Consider the following 19542-nt stretch of genomic DNA (forward strand, 5'->3'; position numbering starts at 1 on the left):
GATGCGCAACGTATCAGAGAAGCTCACCGTTAAGTGTGACAGTCAGCCAAAATATTGCAAGCCCAGAGTTGTGCCTTACATTCTGAAGTCTCTGGTGGAAGCTGATTTGGACAGTTGAGCGAACATTAAAGTCTTGTCACTAGTTTCACACAGTGGTTAGGCTACACCGACCATACCAGTGATCAATAAGGATGGGTCAGTCTGAATTTGTGGAGGTTTCAAAGTGACTTTGAATCCAGTTTTATATGCAGACCAGTGTCCACTACCTTGTATTGAAGACCTGTGTGCTATTCTTACTGGTGGACAGTGTTTGCATAAATTAGATTTGCTCAATGCATACCTATAAATGGAGATTGATTTGACATGTCAAAAATATCTCACAATCAACACACAAAAGGGCTTATGTTGTTACAGTGGGTTGCCTTTTGGTATCATATAGCACATGCCCTGTTCCAGAAAGCCATGGATGAGATTTGAAGGGACTGAATGGAGTTTAATGCTATCTGGATGACATCCTTGTTACAGGAAAGGATCAAAATAATCGTCTTAGAAATTTGGACACTATCTTGCAACGTTTGGAAGACAATGGACTGAGAGTACATCAAGACAAATGTGATTTTTTCAAACCTTCAGTTGAATACCTTGGATGTATAATTGATGCCACAGGATTAAGGAAATCACCAGAGAAAGAGAAAGCTGTTCTTCAAGCACCACTGCTGGAGAACATGTTACAGTTACGTTCATTCTTAGGAGTACTTAACTACTATGGTAAATTTCTGCCTAATCTGGCAACAGTGTTGGCACCTTTACATGAATTCTTACAATCAACGAGAAAATGGAAATGGACTAAGGAGTATAAGTGTGCATTTTAGGAAAAAGAGACACTGTTAACATCAGCTGAAGTTCTTACACATTTTGATGCTAACGCTACTCCTGGAATTGGCATTCACCATATGGAGTGGGTGCAATTCTTTCCCATGTTTTTTTCCTAATGGCATGGAGAAACCAATTACCTTTGCATCACAAACATTCACTACTCCTGAGAAGAACTGTGTGCAAATAGAATGAAACATTTTCAACCTTCTCTTCAGAATTTGGAAGTTCTGTACCTATCTGTATGGTAGACATTTTACCTTGCTGATAGATCATCACCTGTAACTTTCAATTTTTGGACCGAAACAAAGAAGTCCATCATTAGTTGCTGCTTGTATGCAACAATGGGCACTGCTACTATCAGCTCATTCCTGTGTTATTCAATTCCGTAAAGGGACTCATCATGTCAGTGCTGATGGGCTGTTGCACCTGCCATGCCCAAGTTCTTGTCAGCCCAGAGACAATTCAGATCAAGTGTTCTATCTCAATTTCATGGGTAGGTGGCCTGTCACGAGTATAGACATCAACGAAGAAACATTAATGTGCTTTTTCCTGTAAAGGGGATGGTGCTACAGGGTACAATTTTGGTTTTCATAAGATTCCTCAGTTTATACAATTTGTGTCATGTCGATCACAGGTGCATCTTATGGGGAATATAAGTGATCATTCCAAAATCACTTCAATCTCAGGTTTTGGAATCTTTTCTCAAAAATAATTTTGAGAATGTATGGATGAAAGCCATCACCCGGAGTCATATCTAGTGTTTTGGGACCGACAAAAACATTGAGAGGAAAGGAAAGTGCTATACTATGTGTCAGAAAATTCAGCATGATCCTGGCCTAGCTTGTCTACACCCTTGGTCATGGCCTCAGACTCCTTGGACATGTATTCAAACGGACTTTGCTGGACCCTTAGAAGGTTATATGGTTTTGGTTATAATCGACACCCATTTGAAATGGCCAGAAGTTTTCAGGATGACTTCTACTGCAGGTACTAAGACCATGCAACATCTTCATACCTTGTTTAGCCAGTTTGGTTTACCATTACAGTGGGTGAGTGAAAATAGACTTCAATTCTGTTCTGAGGAATTCCAGAGGTTCCTAGCTTCAAATGGAATTCATCCCTTATGCTCAGCTCCATACCATCCTGCTACAAACAGACTAGCAGAATGCTTTGTACAAACACTTATGCATGTCCTAAAAGCTAACAAGTCTTTTCTGAGTCATCAGCAGAAATTGGACAATTTCTTTCTTGTCTACAGGAACACACCACATGCTACTACTCAGGAGTCACCTCCAACTCTTTTGTTGAAATGGTCTTTGTGTAACTGTTTGGACTTGCTATGTGCTGATATTGCCTCATGTGTAGCCAAATCCCAAGCTATGCAAATTGATCAATGATGTGAGACTCATTGTCATTCTTTTCAAGTTGGAGACTTAATATGAACCCGCAACCTCAATTCTGGAATGAAATGGGTACCACTGGAGAACTTCAGTGGTATCTTATGGAAATGACATATGGACCAGTTGCAGCCTCAGTTACTATTGGAGTCCAAGCATGTTCCAGTAGGACTTTCTGTTCCTCAAGTTGAACCTCCGTCCATTAAAACTCCTAATTTTGACGACTTGGTGGAAGAAACTTTGATACTGGCTCCAACTGATTCCATGCAGGATTCAGTTGATTCCGTACGACCAACTGTTCTTATTGTTCAGGACACTGCCACAGCAGCATCACCACATTATCCCAAGAGAGTGCAAAAACCAGTTGTGCTCCTGAACTTATCAGTGGTTTAATTAGTGGGTTGCTATTCCAGGGCAGAATAATCCCTTGCAATTTAAGAGTCTGCAATAGTCCACCTGCAATTTTAGTTCAACTATATAGTGTTTCATGTTAGTCATGTACATGATAATGTAGATGTGTTTTGCAAGTTTTTTAAAGTATGTTGGAAGAATGTGATGTTTAAATGTTCAGAGGCCTCTGTACTCTTTCCCTCCCCAGTGCAAAGCCTCAGTTTTGTGCTCCTTTCGGTTTTGCAGCCAGAACAATGAGCTACCACAGCAGACAGCTGTGTTTTCCATCAGCTTCCTCTGCGCCTGTGTGTATCTCTTTTTCTTTGCTGGCTCCAGAAATACAACAATGACAGCATGCTGAAAGTTGTGCACCTGAAGAAATCGCTCAAATGATGACTGCTTGATGTTTTGTCTCATCAGAATTCAACTCTACTGAAGCACGGGGAGAAAAGCACCTGGAAAGTAAAATGAAAGCAGTGAAAAAAAAAAATGTGTGCCTTAATTATGCTTTGGTGGCCTTACCATACGAAGTCCCTTCTGAATGTAAGAAATTGGTAAATGATGTACTATTTGCTCACAATAGAGGTGCACAAAAAGAGGTGTAAGAGAGCTCATTTACAAAGAAATATCAAACCTGAGACCTTCAGCATCAAAAGTACCAATCAAGCTAAGGGAAGTCACAACTAAAAGGGTATGTTATCACCCACACTAGGCCTGTATATTACACTAAGTCTCCACCACAACAGACCCATTGTTTGATCCAGAAATACTTCTCTTAATTCTACCCTTGGGTGAGAGGGGGACTATAAAATGCTTTAATCTTCTCCCCAGCTGGCTCAGAGGCTGTCTTGGATAGAAACAGGTAGCACAGGTAATCCCTGCTATATATTAGAAAAGAGTGAACTGTTAATATCAAATAAGAACTATTTCAAATCATTTTGGAGATGTAGTTTGTTGTTGTTGTTGTTCTTAAGTATTTTTCTTTTTCATGTATCTCTCCAGTTCCCAGTTCTGGCTGGGACTTCAACAAGATGTTGAAAAATAAACTGATTTTGAGGTATTCCTGGCCTGACAGGAAACAATAGAAATCTTCAGAGACATCCCACCCTTGTAACATGTATAGCCTAGCTTTGCAAACCCATGAGGTTCAGATAATTTGGTTACATATTTAAACTTCTGAATGCTTTCCCAACACTAACCTCCAAGCCCTTTTGGGGAGTACACATCGCTACTGCATATTATTTGGAAAGGGCCTTTTTCGCTTTTCTGAACGAGATTGCTTATTGGTTTAATCTTCTGGTTTAGAACACCTAGACTTTTTTTAGAACCATGTTTTCACATCTTGGCAGGATCTACTGAGGCCTTTTTCCTCCGGAGGTAATTCACTGAGTACCATTCCGTTTACTATATGGACTGTTTTCATATTAAACCTTAAACCCTGAGATTTCCCACCTCAGCTGTTGTAGAGTGGCTTGTTTGTGGCTGTTCACCAGAAAAGGAAAAGAGGGATGCTGTAGTGGTTCCTTCCTATTACTTAATAGCCATTTATCTCAGGGTTAGTAGTTCCTTTCTTCCAGATGTTGCTGCATGATCCCAATGACCTTGGACAAAGCAGCAGTGGCAGAGTTGGTTGTTGAACAGGGGCCCGTATTATTCTACATTTGATTTATGAGAAAGAAATCAAGTGAGTGAGATACATCCAGCTTAGTTTCAATGACTAATTGAGGGGGGTATAATGACTGTTTACTACCATACCTAGAGCATAGACACTGTGGAGGCAGAGGGATTATCAAGGAAGGCATGAGACAGGAGGAAATAGATTTAAAAGGAGAAAAAGAAGACAACAACAATTTAGACTGAAGAGAAGGAAATTAGGTTTTGGAATAATCACAAAAGGAAAGTGACAGAAGCCCCATCACTCAAGTCATTATCATAAGACTGGTTTCAGAGTAACAGCCGTGTTAGTCTGTATTCGCAAAAAGAAAAGGAGTACTTGTGGCACCTTAGAGACTAACCAATTTATTTGAGCATAAGCTTTCGTGAGCTACAGCTCACTTCATCGGATGCATACTGTGGAAACTGCAGAAGACATTATATACACAGAGACCATGAAACAATACCTCCTCCCACCCCACTCTCCTGCTGGTAATAGCCCATCCAAAGTGACCACTCTCTTTACAATGTGTATGATAATCAAGGTGGGCCATTTCCAGCACAAAATCTGGATTTCTGCTGGAAATGGCCCACCTTGATTATCATACACATTGTAAAGAGAGTGGTCACTTTGGATGGGCTATTACCAGCAGGAGAATGAGTCTGGGGGTGGGGGGGGGAGGGTGAGAAATCCTGGATTTGTGCTGGAAATGGCCCAACTTGATTATCATACACATTGTAAGGAGAGTGATCACTTTAGATAAGTTATTACCAGCAGGAGAGTGGGGTGGGAGGAGGTATTGTTTCATGGTCTCTGTGTATATAATGTCTTCTGCAGTTTCCACAGTATGCATCCGATGAAGTGAGCTGTAGCTCACGAAAGCTTATGCTCAAATAAATTGGTTAGTCTCTAAGGTGCCACAAGTACTCCTTTTCTTTTTAAAACTGGAGGCCTAAATAAAAGTGGTCTGAATATGAGAAGAGGAGAGGGGTGGTATGGACAAGATCACCACAAGTCTGTCCCATCTCTAATTTCTCTAGTTCTAATTCAGAATTTCCCAGAAGTAGAAAGAGCAGTCAGAAATTATAGAGGATGTGACCTCTTCAACAGATTGCCATTGCCAGTATGCTCTTATGTGATGCTAGTTTTCCTCATTATATCCAGCATTTATAAGACTAAGTTCTGTAATAGGTGACTAGCCTGTGGCAGCACACTGGGGAAATAACACTTTCAGTGAGCTAGAGAAAACTCACATAAAAGATTTAGATACTTTTTAAATGGAAATAAGTCTGTATTGTTAATTTTGTTGTTGATGCAGTGGAAATACCACTGCATGGTTGTTTTGATGGTTTGTTCTGGTCAGATTCAATGTTCCTGGAATTTGAAGAGACAAAAAAGTAGAGCAAATAAAAATGACAAACAATTATTTTCTGCCTTACTTTGTGCTTAGGAGAACTATGACACTTCATTCAGAGCAGCTTGATAGTCAGTTTAGGGATGTGAAGTATTCAGTTCCTCTTTTGCTTGAAGTTAAGGCTATGTTAAGTTAAGGCTTCCCTCTCAGATGTGTCTTGTGATGTGGTAAAGCAATGAAAGTGTGCACCCTTATTCCACGCTGACCAACTCACCTTACTGCCTGCATTACTGCCCTATAAACTAGTGGAGAGTATTAAATAGTCTTATGTAATGCTTCCATAAGGAGCATATTAATGCTCAGACTTCTCTAGTGCCCACATGTCTGCCTGCACTGAATGTTCCTGACCCCTGACATTTCAGAATTCAATTTTTTTAATTTGTTAAAAAAATGATATTGTCACAAAAATTTCATCCCACCTTCCAACCAGAGCTAGGAATACTACTCAGTGGTTTCCATGAATCTTCCTTTCAAATGATTCTTCACTTCCTATGTTGTCTTGTTTGACGTTGCTGAGAAGCATTAATGAGTTTTACCTGTTTTAGGTATTTATATGGCCTCCATCACCATAGTATCTGAGAGCATATTTTTTTTTCACAGGCATCTATCATCAACACCCCATAGAGTGGGAGCAGCATTATATCTCCACTTTACAGATGAGAAACTGAGGCACAGAAGCGTTGAGCAAATTGCCCAGGATCACATGGAAAGTCTATGGCAGAACCTAGGTCTCCCAAGTGATAGCATAGCATCCTAATCACTGAACCAATCTTCCAGTTTTGGCCTAGATGCACTTCTATGATCTGTGAAGGGATTTGGGTATTTAGTGCATATGTTGATTCTTAAACTACGATGGGATCATTTGGGCTGAAAGAGTGCTATTCCTCATTCTAACTCATGTGGCTTCATGGTTAGGTTAGGTCTTGAAAATAATTTATCCAAATGGTCCCCATTATCATCAAGAATAGATGCACAGTTAAAATCTCCCAGCGTGTCTTTGAAAATACACTACGTCCTTCTAGTATTGAAGAACTCAAGGCTGACTGTGTCCCATTGTATAACAGTATCACTTCATAACAGAACATACTGCTCAAAGCTCAGCTCAGAAGTCATATGTGGTTTACTATATAGGCACCTGCTCAATTGACAATGAAAGCTGACATTACTATAATGGAAATGCCCAATGTATATTTATGGAACATTAATTCAGGCTCATGCTATCACAGCTGTCAAAATCTACTGCTGTAGATTGTATTTCATACATTTTTCCTTTTTCTCCTCATAATCTACTTTGATTTTTTTTTTGTTCTTTTTTGTTCTACTCTTGTGTCAAGTTTTAAAAGGGGGATTTGTTAACTATCCCATTTTTCTCCTCCTGAATCAGGATGTGCACCTCAGTGTTTTCTGGAAGAACAGACTCAAGTAAAAACAGGAGCTGGTTAATCCAATTGTCCTCCCCTGCTATCTAGCAGCCAAATAGAGCTGAGATAATACCCTGTAACTTGAGAAAAGATTTCATAAGTAGAGGATGCACACAGATTTCCCCAAACCCCCAAGAAACTTGAGAAGAGATTTGAACAATGACAGGGTAAGTGGCCTGGCATGTTACCTAGGGCAAGTGTTCCAGGCCTAGGGGGCAGCATGGAAGAAAGAGGTTCTTAGTGGCAGTTGGGAGGAGCATCAGCCAAACATGGTTGGCACCACTAGTGTAACAAAGAGCGCAGGAGGCAACACGTAATGAGACACCATCAGGCAGGTAGGGCAGGGCAAAGATACATAGGGCCTTGAAGGTGGTGATGAGAAGGTTGAACTTGATCTGGTAGAGAAGGGGAGCCAATGGAGGGATTCCAAGAGGGAGTGGGGTGGTCAGGTCCAGCAGCTGAGGTGCTGGTATACAGAGACTTATTTTTTGTATTAATAAGAAGGGTGTATGGTGGTTAGCAGAAAGGCATGAATCAGAGGACAGTGAAATCATCCTAACCCGCCCTCAGAGTTAGTGTTGGAATTAGAACGAGGGGCTCCTAGTGGACTCCAACAGCTGCCTCTGGCCGATCACCAAGTTGAGTTACTCTCCTATGCGTAAAGACTCAGAGCCAGCTAAATTAATCCCTCGGGTAACCCCCACTGAATACAGTGGGGGAACGAATATGGCACTTGCTATTTTCTGACATGGATTTGCCCTTGGACACATCAGGCAATCAGCCCCACACTATGTTATCTGCCCCACATTGTGAGTCTCATCTGTGAGTGTCAGCAATTAGGCCACCTTGTTTATTCCCCTGTTGATGCAGGATTGTTGGCTGCAATACATTCTTAAATGATTTGACTCAGGAAAGAGATGGGTCTTTTCAAACTTCCCTGGGGATTCCATTCTATAGTTCAATCAAACTGCTGATTTTTATTCATATTTGGCTAAATTTTCCCTTCCTTAGTTTTAACCCAGTCCTCCCAAACATACCGCTTCTTTACCATTCCAGTTCATTCCTTTTCCTCTTTCATGTTTACATCCTTCAGATACATGTCAACACAAACTGACCTCTCCTTAATTATTGTTTAGCCATTCTGTACCTGTACATCTCTTAATGTCTCCTCAAAACCCATCTCTCCAATCCCTTAATCATTTCTGTTGCTCACCTCTGAATTTCCTGTAATTTCTCTCCATGTTTCCAGCACTAAGATACTTTAGGTGTGGTCTCAGATAGTGAAGGTCTGTCATCTCTATGCTCCAGGATATGATCTTTCTGCATATGCAGCTCAAAATGACATTTTTTCCCATTGCTGCATCACACTGCAAACTCATTTCTAATTTTCTGTTTATTAAAATGTGTCAAATAAAATTATAATTACATTTTGGCTTATTGGAAAATGAACCCATTCACTTTTTTTATTTTATTGAATCTGTTGTTATGATGCATTCTTTTTACTGATACTGAAAAGAAAAGGGTGAGATCTTCAGCTGGTATATATCAGTGTAGTTCCATTGAAGACAGCTGATAATTTGGTCCAGGAGGTCATGTTAATGTTACAGGGTTTTCAGAGTTGCTGGAATAGATACTCAGCTGGAGTAAATCAGTATAACTCCACTGAAGTCAATGGTGCTATCTTGGTTTATATCAGATAAGGATCTGGACCCAATCTATAGTCACTGACTGATTTCCTCCACCTTAAAAACTGAAAAGTGGGAGAATATGCTGCTCATCAAAAAAAAAATCTCCTGGCTTGAAAACATTCAGAAGTCATCATCTTATGTGATGTGAAAAGTAATTAAATGCAACAACAGCATGACATCAGCAGTGGATAATTTTCAGACTTTAAATGTCATTCTCTCCTATTAAACCCACAGTTGTTTGAGGTTTTTGTCTCCATTTCACAAGATAGAGTACAAAACATTGTGACATGCTTAATATTTCTTCCGCCAAGCCGTCCATTCTGATTTCATTCTCACCCTTTACAGAAGTTGTTGATTTCAGCCTGCATTTGGCTGCCAAAAATGCAATTGCACACGCAGCATCGAGAACAAAGTGAAAATGAATTATGTATCAGGGAAGGAAACTTGCATTTGAGTCAAAAAACTTAAGACTTCAGCATCTCCCAATTACAATACAATTTAGGAGGGAATACACTTTAATAGATAGCAAGGGACTGAGGCAGGAGAGGGTCAGCAGTGTCAGGGCATAATGCATTTATAGTAGCTTTCAATTATTTATTTTTAAGGAGCCACTGAGCACCCTGGACCTCTTCAATGGTAATGTCAGAGTATGGATATTGGGGAAAAGACATGAATAATAGTGACAGGTTGATATGCATGATAATGGTATATGGGGACATTTTAAATATGGATCGCTCAGCACAGTAAGAAGTGCATGTCATTTACCCCTGAGAACACACAACTAAATAGTCTGGGGCTCTTCTTCTTCTGCACTATAAAAGTTTGCTGAACTTGAGTTTCTTTTTCTTTTCTTTGATGGGGATTTAAAACATTGGCTTTGACTACACACCCACAAGTTCAGAATCTCCCTGCAAAGGAGAATCAGGGAGCAACATTTGTAAGGACTCCATTAGACTAGAAAGAGCTCTTTTAAATATTTGAATTCATGAAGCCAGAAGTGATTTTTCCCCAGTCCTTAAGAAAACCCATTTAAATAAACCAGGAAGGAGTGTCTTGTGGTAGAGGCACTGGACTGCAGCTTGGTAGAGCTGGTTCCAGTACTTTATTCTGCTCCAGATTTCTTATATGGTATTGGGCAACTGACGTAGGACCAGATTTTTAAAGCTATTTAGGTGCTTAACTCCCATTGAAACTAATGGGAGTGAGGCACCTAAATGCTTTTAAAAATCTGGCCCTTAGTCTGTGTCTCAGTTCCCCATCTTTAAGATAGGGATGATAATTCTTCACTATGTTATATGGCTGTTGTGAAGGTAAATTCACTGGGGATTGAACTTGGGACCTCCAGAGATATAACCTTGAGCTAAGATACTAAGGGCCAGATTTGTAAAGGTATTTAGGTGTCAATTGGGATGTGCAGAAGCATCTAGGCACCTCAAACTCATTGATTTTGATGGGTGTTAGGGGCCTAGGTGCTTTTAAAAATCCCATCAGGCACATCAATAGTTTAAAAAATCTGGTCCTAATTCTCTTGGTTGGGATCTGTAAGAGACTCACACGCTCTGTCCATTAGACCCAGAGGGGTAATATAGTATCCTGAACACTGGATTACAGATTCATGCATTATTAAGTCATGAGAAGAGAGATGATGGCTCAGGAAGGAGAATATTGACAGCAGATGGAGAGTAAGTCATAACGTCCTGAACTAGATCAACCAAATAGGAACAGACAATGAAAATAATGGGATTGTGCTAGGATATTTGGTGACTCGCATCTAAATCGAGTTTTGTAAACCATTCCCCTAAACAATCTATCATAACTTTACCTGAAAGAAACTTTATTGTGTTGACATACCTGCCTTATGCTGATAACAGACATGTCTGAGCAAACTGATGGTATCATGAAAGGTCTAATGTGGGGGTTGCGGGGGAAGGGGAGGAGTGAGTGAGAGAGAGAGATTTGAAGTAATTAACAGTTAGCCTTGCTAGGGATTGTCTAAAGTCTTGGTAAGGTAGAGGAAAGAATTTCTTGAGTGCTGAATTTCAGAAAGTCACTATGGATTTTCTAGCACATTCTCATCTGATAAAGCAAAATGTGAATAGCATGATTCTGGTTTTGCCCCTGTTTCTCTTTTCTAGGGTGGGAAAAACTGAAAACACAGACTTCATCCTGAAGCTCAGTAACTTTTTAATAAAAAGAAAAGGAGTACTCGTGGCATTTTAGAGACTAACAAATTTATTTGAGCATAAGCTTTTGTGAGCTACAGCTCACTTCATCGGATGCATTCAGTGGAAAATACAGTGGGGAGATTTTATATACACAGAGAACATGAAACAATGGGTGTTACCATACACACTGTAATGAGAGTGATCTGGTAAGGTGAGCTATTACCAGCAGGAGAGGGAAAAAAACAAACCTCTTTTGTAGTGATAATCAAGATGGGCCATTTCCAGCAGTTGACAAGAACGTCTGAGGAACAGCGTGTGTGGGGGGGAACAAACATGGGGAAATGGTTTTACTTTGTGTAATGACCACACCACACAATTCATTGTCTACAGCCAAGCTCTATGATACAACCGCATTTGCTCCAACCCCTCAGACAGAGACAAAACACCTACAAGATCTCTATCAAGCGTTCTTACGACTACAATACCCACCTGCTGAAGTGAAGAAACGGATTGACAGAGCCAGAAGTTACCTACTACAGGACAGGCCCAACAAAGAAAATAACAGAATGCCACTAGCCAACACCTTTAGCCCCCAACTAAAACCTCTCCAACGCATCATCAAGGATCTACAACCTATCCTGAAGGATGACCCATCACTCTCACAGATCTTGGGAGACAGGCCAGTCCTTGCTTACAGACAGCCCCCCAACCTGAAGCAAATACTCACCAGCAACCACACAACAAAAACACTAACCCAGGAACCTATCCTTGCAACAAAGCCCGTTGCCAACTGTGTCCACATATCTATTCAGGAGACACCATCATAGGGCCTAATCACATCAGCCACACTATCAGAGGCTCGTTCACCTGCACATCTACCAATGTGATATATGCCATCATGTGCCAGCAATGCCCCTCTGCCTTGTACTTTGGCCAAACCAGACAGTCTCTATGTAAAAGAATACATGGACACAAATCAGACGTCAAGAATTATAACATTCAAAAACCAGTTGGAGAACACTTCAATCTCTCTGGTCACTCGATTACAGACCTTAAAGTCGCAATTCTTCAATAAAAAAACTTCAAAAACAGACTCCAACAAGAGACTGCTGAATTGGAATTAACTTGCAAACTGGACACCATTACATTAGGCTTGAATAAAGACTGGGAGTGGATGTGTCATTACACAAAATAAAACTATTTCCCCATGTTTATTCCCCCACACACACGCTGTTCCTCAGACGTTCTTGTCAACTGCTGGAAATGGCCCACCTTGATTATCACTACAAAAGGGGTTTGTTTGTTTTCCTCTCCTGCTGGTAATAGCTCACCTTACCTTATCACTCTCCTTACAGTGTGTATGGTAACACCCATTGTTTCATGTTCTCTGTGTATATAAAATCTTCCCACTGTATTTTCCACAGTATGCATCCGATGAAGTGAGCTGTAGCTCACAAAAGCTTATGCTCAAATAAATTTGTTAGTCTCTAAGGTGCCACAAGTCCTCCTTTTCTTTCTGCGGATACAGACTAACACAGCTGCTACTCTGTAACTTTTTAATGACTCTAGAAGGCTGGAGCTGACTGTCCAGAGCTAAGGGCCCTTTCTTTCCATCATGGACTATGTCTCAGGAAACTAGTTTCTGATCAGTAAACATTATGGGCTAATTTTGTGGTGGTGGAGTGAGGGAGACACCATGGAGCAACCCCCATCGCCTCCAAAAAGGGAAACCACCAGGCACAGTCCCAGTGCTTCTCATGGGGCATGATGGGACAAGGGGACTGAGCCAAGATTCCACCTGCTTCCCGTCCTCTCATTCCTAGCGCCCTAGTCCCTGGTGGGGAGAAAGGAGTAGCAAAGAGTCCATGAAGTCCCCAAAGCAGCAGTTCTGAACCAGGAGTACATGTACCCCTGGGGGTACACAGAGGTCTTCAGGGGGTACATCAACTCATCTAGATACTTACCTAGTTTTACAACAGGCTACATAAAAGTCATTTGCAAAGTCAGTACAAACTAAAATTTTATACAGACAAAGACTTGTTTTATACTGCTCTATATACAATAGTAATATAGAATATACAATATGTATATTCAAATTGATTTATTTTATAATTACGTGGTAAAAATGAGAAAGTGAGCACTTTTTCAGTAATAGTGTGCTGTGACATTGTATTTTTATGTCTGATTTGGTAAGCAACTAGTTTTTAAGTGAGATGAAACTCGGGGTACACAACACAAAGCAGACTCCTGAAAGGGGTACAGTAGGCTGGAAAGACTGAGAACCAGTGACCCAGAGCACACTTTGGGCAGTGCTGTTGGGTTCACATCCTGCCCACCCATGTAGAGGAGTAAGGAAGTCTGTGGCGTTCCCTTTTACCCCTGTGCTGGCTACCCACATCACCAGTTCCTGCATGGGATGGAAAAGGAGTACTTGTGGCACCTTAGAAACTAACAAATTTATTTGAGCATAAGCTTTCGTGAATAAATTTGTTCGTCTCTAAGGTGCCACAAGTACTCCTTTTCTTTCTGCGGATACAGACTAACACGGCTGCTACTCTGAAACCTGCATGGGATGGAGAGCTGCTCCTGCCAGGCTACCATTCTTTCTTCCCATCCGGATGGGCATGGATTGGCTCTACCCTCCCCCCATACACCAATGGGGAAGCACACCACACCAAGGAAAGGACTGGCCCAGCATACCTCCCCCAATGGAGTGAACAGGAGGCAGAGATCAGATTGTGACTCCTGGATTGCGGGGGATGATTTGAAGCTTGTGTGGACATACTGTAGCTAGCTTGCTAAAAATAGAGGACACGGTGGCCAAGGCCAAGGAGTGAGTAGGTACCCAGGTGGGCTTGTGCAGTCCATGCTGAAGCCCGCATTGCTGTGTCCCCACTGCTATTTTTCATAAGCTAGTCAGAGTAGACACATCTGCCCGAGCTGCAGATCACACCCGTGGCTGCAGTGTAGATGTACCCTCAGGAGCACAGTCTGCTTCCTGTTTTATTCCTATAGCTGCACAGCTACATGCTCCCCCTTATTAGTTCCAGCCAATAGTAAGTAGGCATTGCACAGAGTCACAATGGGGCAGAACTTTCTTGCTCCATTCAGGGGTCACTCAGAAACTCTATGCTGACTGCCTCAGTGGCTTTCGTTGCACATTCAGGGGCATTATTCTGTTCCTTGTATAAACTTCCACGTGTTCCTAAGGAATTCTGATGTTTAATGGTCTCTCTCACTGTCTATCCTCAGGTGACTCTACCCTTCAGGAAGATTTATGCATACATGTCAAAAGCTGCCAGATTTCCATCTCTTTCTCTTTTCTTTCCCCCCACCTTCCCCTTCAGTTTCAGAGTGAGTTGTCACTCCTTAACAGTTTATTTTCCATAAATACACAGAGAGCACCTCACCATTTCCCCAACACTGGAGCACATTCCACTTTCATATGCAAATCCTTTCAGTCAACAATATGGCAGGAATATGTTTAATCACGAAAATCAATGTACTTTTTGAAAATTATTTATTCCTGCACTCCTTTCTGTCTTTACTCAGGCAAAACTCCCATGAACATCTAGGGGAGTTTTGCCTGTGAAAGGACTAAGTAAAAATTGAGTAAGAACATTAGTATTTGGCTTTATTCTCTTCTACTCTAGTTCCTATACCACACCCAACCCTGTGGTAGATTTCTAGGCTGCCCTCAGACAATATTGTTATCACTGTTCAAAGGGTAGCTGGATGCAGCAGTCTCTCAAATACTTGCCTGTTTGCCTTATAGAAGTAGACGGGTAAGCTTACCTCAGTATTTGAAGTATTACCTGAATTTTCCTACAGAACACTGCAAAGACTGAGATAAAGTTGCTGAAATCTAAGTTATGCCTGGTAGGCACAGAGTTCTCTTGGGGACAGCACAGAACCATCCCACCCTGGGGAAGTACCAGAGGTATTCTGACCCTACTTGGTGAAGTGAAGAAACAGATTGACAGAGCCAGAAGGGTACCCAGAAGTTATCTACTACAGGACAAGCCCAACAAAGAAAGTAACAGAATGCCACTAGCTGTCACCTACAGCCCCCAACTAAAACCTCTCCAGTGCATCATCAAGGATCTACAACCTATCCTGAAGAATGATCCCTCAATCTCACAGACCTTGGGAGACAGGCTAGTCCTCACATAAAGACAGCCCCCCAACCTGAAGCAAATACTCACCAGCAACCACACAGCACACAACAGAACAACTAACCCAGGAACCAATCCCTGCAACAAACCCTGTTGCCAACTCTGTCCGCATATCTATTCAAGGGACATCATCATAGGACCTAACCACATCAGCCACATCATCAGGAGCTCATTCATCTGCACATCTACCGATGTGATATATACCATCATGTGCCAGCAATTCCCGTCTACCATGTACATTGGCCAAACCGGACAGTCTCTATGCAAAAGAATAAATGGACACAAATGAGACATCAAGAATTGTAACATTCAAAGATCAGTAGGAGAGCACTTCAATCTCCCTGGACACTCAATAACAGACTTAAAAGTGGCAATTCTTCAACAAAAAGCTACAAAAACAGACTTCAACGAGAAACTGCAGGATTGGAATTAATTTACAAACTGGACACCATCAAATTAAGCCTGAATAAAACCTGGGAGTGGATAGGTCACTACAAAAAGTAATTTTCCCTTTGCTGATATTCACACCTTCTTATCAACTGTTGGAAATGGCCATTGGCCACCTTGATTGCACTGGCCTCATTAGCACTACAAAAGTAATTTTCCCTCTCTTGATAGTCACCCCTTCTTGTCAACTATTGAGAATAGGTCACTTCCACCTTAACCGAATTGGCCTCGTTAGCATTGACCCTCCACTTGGTAAGGCAACTCCCATCTTTTCATGTGCTGTATATATATATATATATATATATATATATATATATATATATATACACACACACACACACTGCTTACTGTATGTTTCACTCTATGCATCTGATGAACTGGGTTTTAGCCCATGAAAGCTTATTCCCAAATAATTGTGTTAGTCTCTAAGGTGCCACAAGTTCGCCTCATTGTTTTTCCTCTCCAGAGCGTGAGTCCCCACCTGGTGCAGAGCACAGCTCCCTGCTCTTTCCGGCTGTGAGCAAGGAGGGAGCAGAGAGGGATGAAGAGTGGATGGAGTCTTGCCTCTGCCTTTCTCCCTGTTTGCTGGCCACATGTCTGGTCAGGCCTGCGTGGGGAAATAAGCTACATCCTTTCAAAGGCTGTGGTCTCTTATTTCACCTCTAGCGCAGGTGGGGAGAAACTATGCCTCAGAGGGGTGTCTGATTCAAAGCCCCTGGTAAGATTACCCTCAGGATGGTGAAGTTTACCCATCATCCCTTGCTCAGGGCTGTGCCCACTTGAATCCTTAAGGATTAAAGACTAGATGGAGAGCCTATTACTCACATTGGTGGGCATTTACAACCCTGGGCAGCCTTGTTGCAGCTATTTGTGGAAGTAACTGCTCACCAGGATGAGTAAGTAGCTTGGAGTCAGGCCTTGTGTTTCCTTACCGTGCAGTAAAACTGAAGATGAAGCCTATGACTTGTGCTCTGCTCCTTTCAACAATAAACAAGAGCATTTTACAGTGACACACTGAACAAGTTCTTCATAACTGCACCTGTATTGAGAGACAGAGTTGGACTCGGTTCAGACAGCAGACCCATTTTACTAAAACAATGTTTTGGGACTTGTATTAGAAGGCAGAATAAAATATAACACTTCCCTAACCCCCAACTTCAGAAGCAGCTCTTGCTGCATTTTTCAACCTCCTTTTGAGGTTTCTATTGGCAGAACATCAGTCACTTTATTTATACAGGGCCGCTGTTCACAGCACTAAAAGCGCTTCATAGAAGCCAGTAACATACCTATTTTAAACAACAGTCAACAAATTATTTGTTCAGAAAACAGGCTTAACATGCCCCAGCTCTTGGCTGGAAAACCCCAAACTTGAAACGATCTAGTTTGGCTGAATTATTAAATACACAAATACAAATGTGCTCCTTGTCGATTCTAGGCCTTTTTTTTTTAAAAAAAGTGTAATAAATAATAATATAACCTTAATAGGGCATCCCCAATCCTGCATCTAGACATGAAAATCAGGAGTTAGATACATTGGATCAAAGATGATGGTTCTTACTCACTGCTCGACTGTGGTCCCTTCACCCATGCTGAGTAGTTCCTCCCTTGCTCTGAAAGATGCCTCATTGAAGCCAATCACATCACATGAATAGTAAGATACTACTCAGTGTGAGTCAAGTGTTGTCCAGCTCTTATTCAGTAAAGAAACCCTCTTGCTGCACCATTCTTTCAAATATTCAATTAGGTCTTCCTTGGGCAAGATGCCTATGGAAGTCAATAGGGTTTATGACTGAGATAAGGACTATGTACAAAATGAAGAGCCAGTTTGTGAAGCAGTCCTACAAGGTCATAGGAGCATGTAAGATCCCCCATCCCCCTTACAAGGCTTCCTCACATCACAGCTACTGATGGATAGAGGCGGAGTAACCAATACTTCTAGATGGTAAGTAGGCAGAGAGTACTGGAGAATGGGCAAAGCCTTGTCTTCTCATTTCCCCTCCTCAGTGCAGTAGCATTAATGCTATTAGAGAACCACCTTCTAGAGCAGTGGTGGGCAAACTTTTTGGCCTGAGGGCCGCATTGGGTTTCGGAAATTGTATGGAGGGCTGTTCAGGGGAGGCTGTGCCTCCCCAAATAGCCAGGCGTGGCCCGCTCTTCCCCCCCCCCACTTCTCACCCCCTGACGGCCCCCGCAGGACTCCTGCCCCACCCACCACCACCCCGCTCCCTGTCCCCTAACTGCCCCAGAACCCCCACCCCTGACTGCCCCCGACACCCCATCCAACCCCCCTCCTTCCTGACTGTCCCCCCAGGACCCCTGCCCCCATTCAACCCCCCGTTCCCTGCCCTCTGACCGCCCCGACCCCTATCCACACTCCCGCCCCCTGGCCACCACCCCAAACTCCCCTGCCCTCTATTCACTGCTCCCTGCCCCCTTACCGCGCTGCCTGGAGCACCGGTGGCTGGCGGGGCTCCAGCCGCACCGCCCGGCTGGAGCCAGCCACGCCACCGCGAAGCACAGAGCCCCGGGTCAGGCCAGGCCCTGCAGCTGCGCTGCCCGGCAAGAGCTCGCAGCCCCGCCACCCAGTGGCGCAGTGAGCTGAGGCTGCGGGGGAGGGGCCGGGGGCTAGCCTCCCGGGGCCAAGAGTTCAGGGGCCAGGCAGGAGGGTCCCGTGGGCCAGATGTGGCCCCCGGGCAGTAAGTTTGCCCACCTCTGTTCTAGAGGCTGCAGCATGCTAGGCTCTGTGCAAACAGTGTCAGCCGCTGCCAATGATTTCATAGTGAATACTGCTTGATTCGGGACTGCAGGACGACTTCCTAAGTGGATCTTGATATTTGAATCTTTTCTTAAGAGAATACCAGGGTTACTTTCATTGCAAATCTTGTCTCCATTGTAGATTTTATTTTAATGTAGTTCCATTGAAAATTTGAGGTTTGGGAAGTAAAAATCATTAGATATGTCTCTGGGGGCGTCATAGATCTGAAGGCATGAAGAGACCACTCCGATCATCTGATCTCATCTCCTGCATAGCATAGTTCATAACATTTCACCCATTGATTACTGCATCTAGTCCAGTTGCTCTGAACTAGAGTATGTCTTTTAGAAAGTCATCCAAGTCACAGAGAAATTACCACATCCTATGGCAAGCTATTCCAATGGTTAATTATCTTCCATGGTAAAAATTTGCATCTTATTTACAGCACAAAACTTTGCCGACTTCAATTTCAGGCCATTGGACCCCATTCTGTTTTTTTCTGTAAATTAAGGAGCCCTCCAGTCTCAGATCTCCACAGTCACCTAAATGCTCATCCATTATTAGGTTGGATGGTGACCTCTTAACCAAGAGGTTGTTTTGCAGTACAGTGAGTTTGCAGGTTTCTCCATTTTCACAGGTGCCAGGAGGCTACTCATTAACTTCAGTCTTGAGCTAGGCAAAGCAGCCAAAACTTCAATCTGCTTCTGATAGACCTATGGGATGAACCAAAGATTGTAGCACCACCTTGCTACTATGTACTACCCCCTGCTTTCAATGGGGCTACTCCTTGAATACGATACATCTCAATGGAAAGATGGGAGACTCTGTCCCCAATGGCTAGATTGTGTCTGTGTCATACTCTGCTAATTAACGTCCTCCTTTACATACCTGCCTGACCATCTAAGACCTACCCATAGCTGGGTTCCAGGTCTGGTACAGAGTGTAGCACCTTCTTGCCAGATACATCCCTCAGCAAGTGAGTGAGCTCAGAAGGGCTAGAGAGAGATGAGGCATGTACAAAGCTTTGGTACCAGGTCTGAGGAGGAGAACTAAGCGTTCCGTTTTCAAGGGCTGCAGTAAATTATTTCCCTCTGGTGCATGAAGGGAACATGGGAGGAACTGTGCTTCTGAAGGACTGCTTCTTGTTGTGTACTTATAGG

The sequence above is a fragment of the Caretta caretta genome, chromosome 5 (genome assembly GCF_965140235.1).
Source record: "Caretta caretta isolate rCarCar2 chromosome 5, rCarCar1.hap1, whole genome shotgun sequence".
In the NCBI taxonomy this organism is placed as follows: domain Eukaryota; kingdom Metazoa; phylum Chordata; order Testudines; family Cheloniidae; genus Caretta; species Caretta caretta.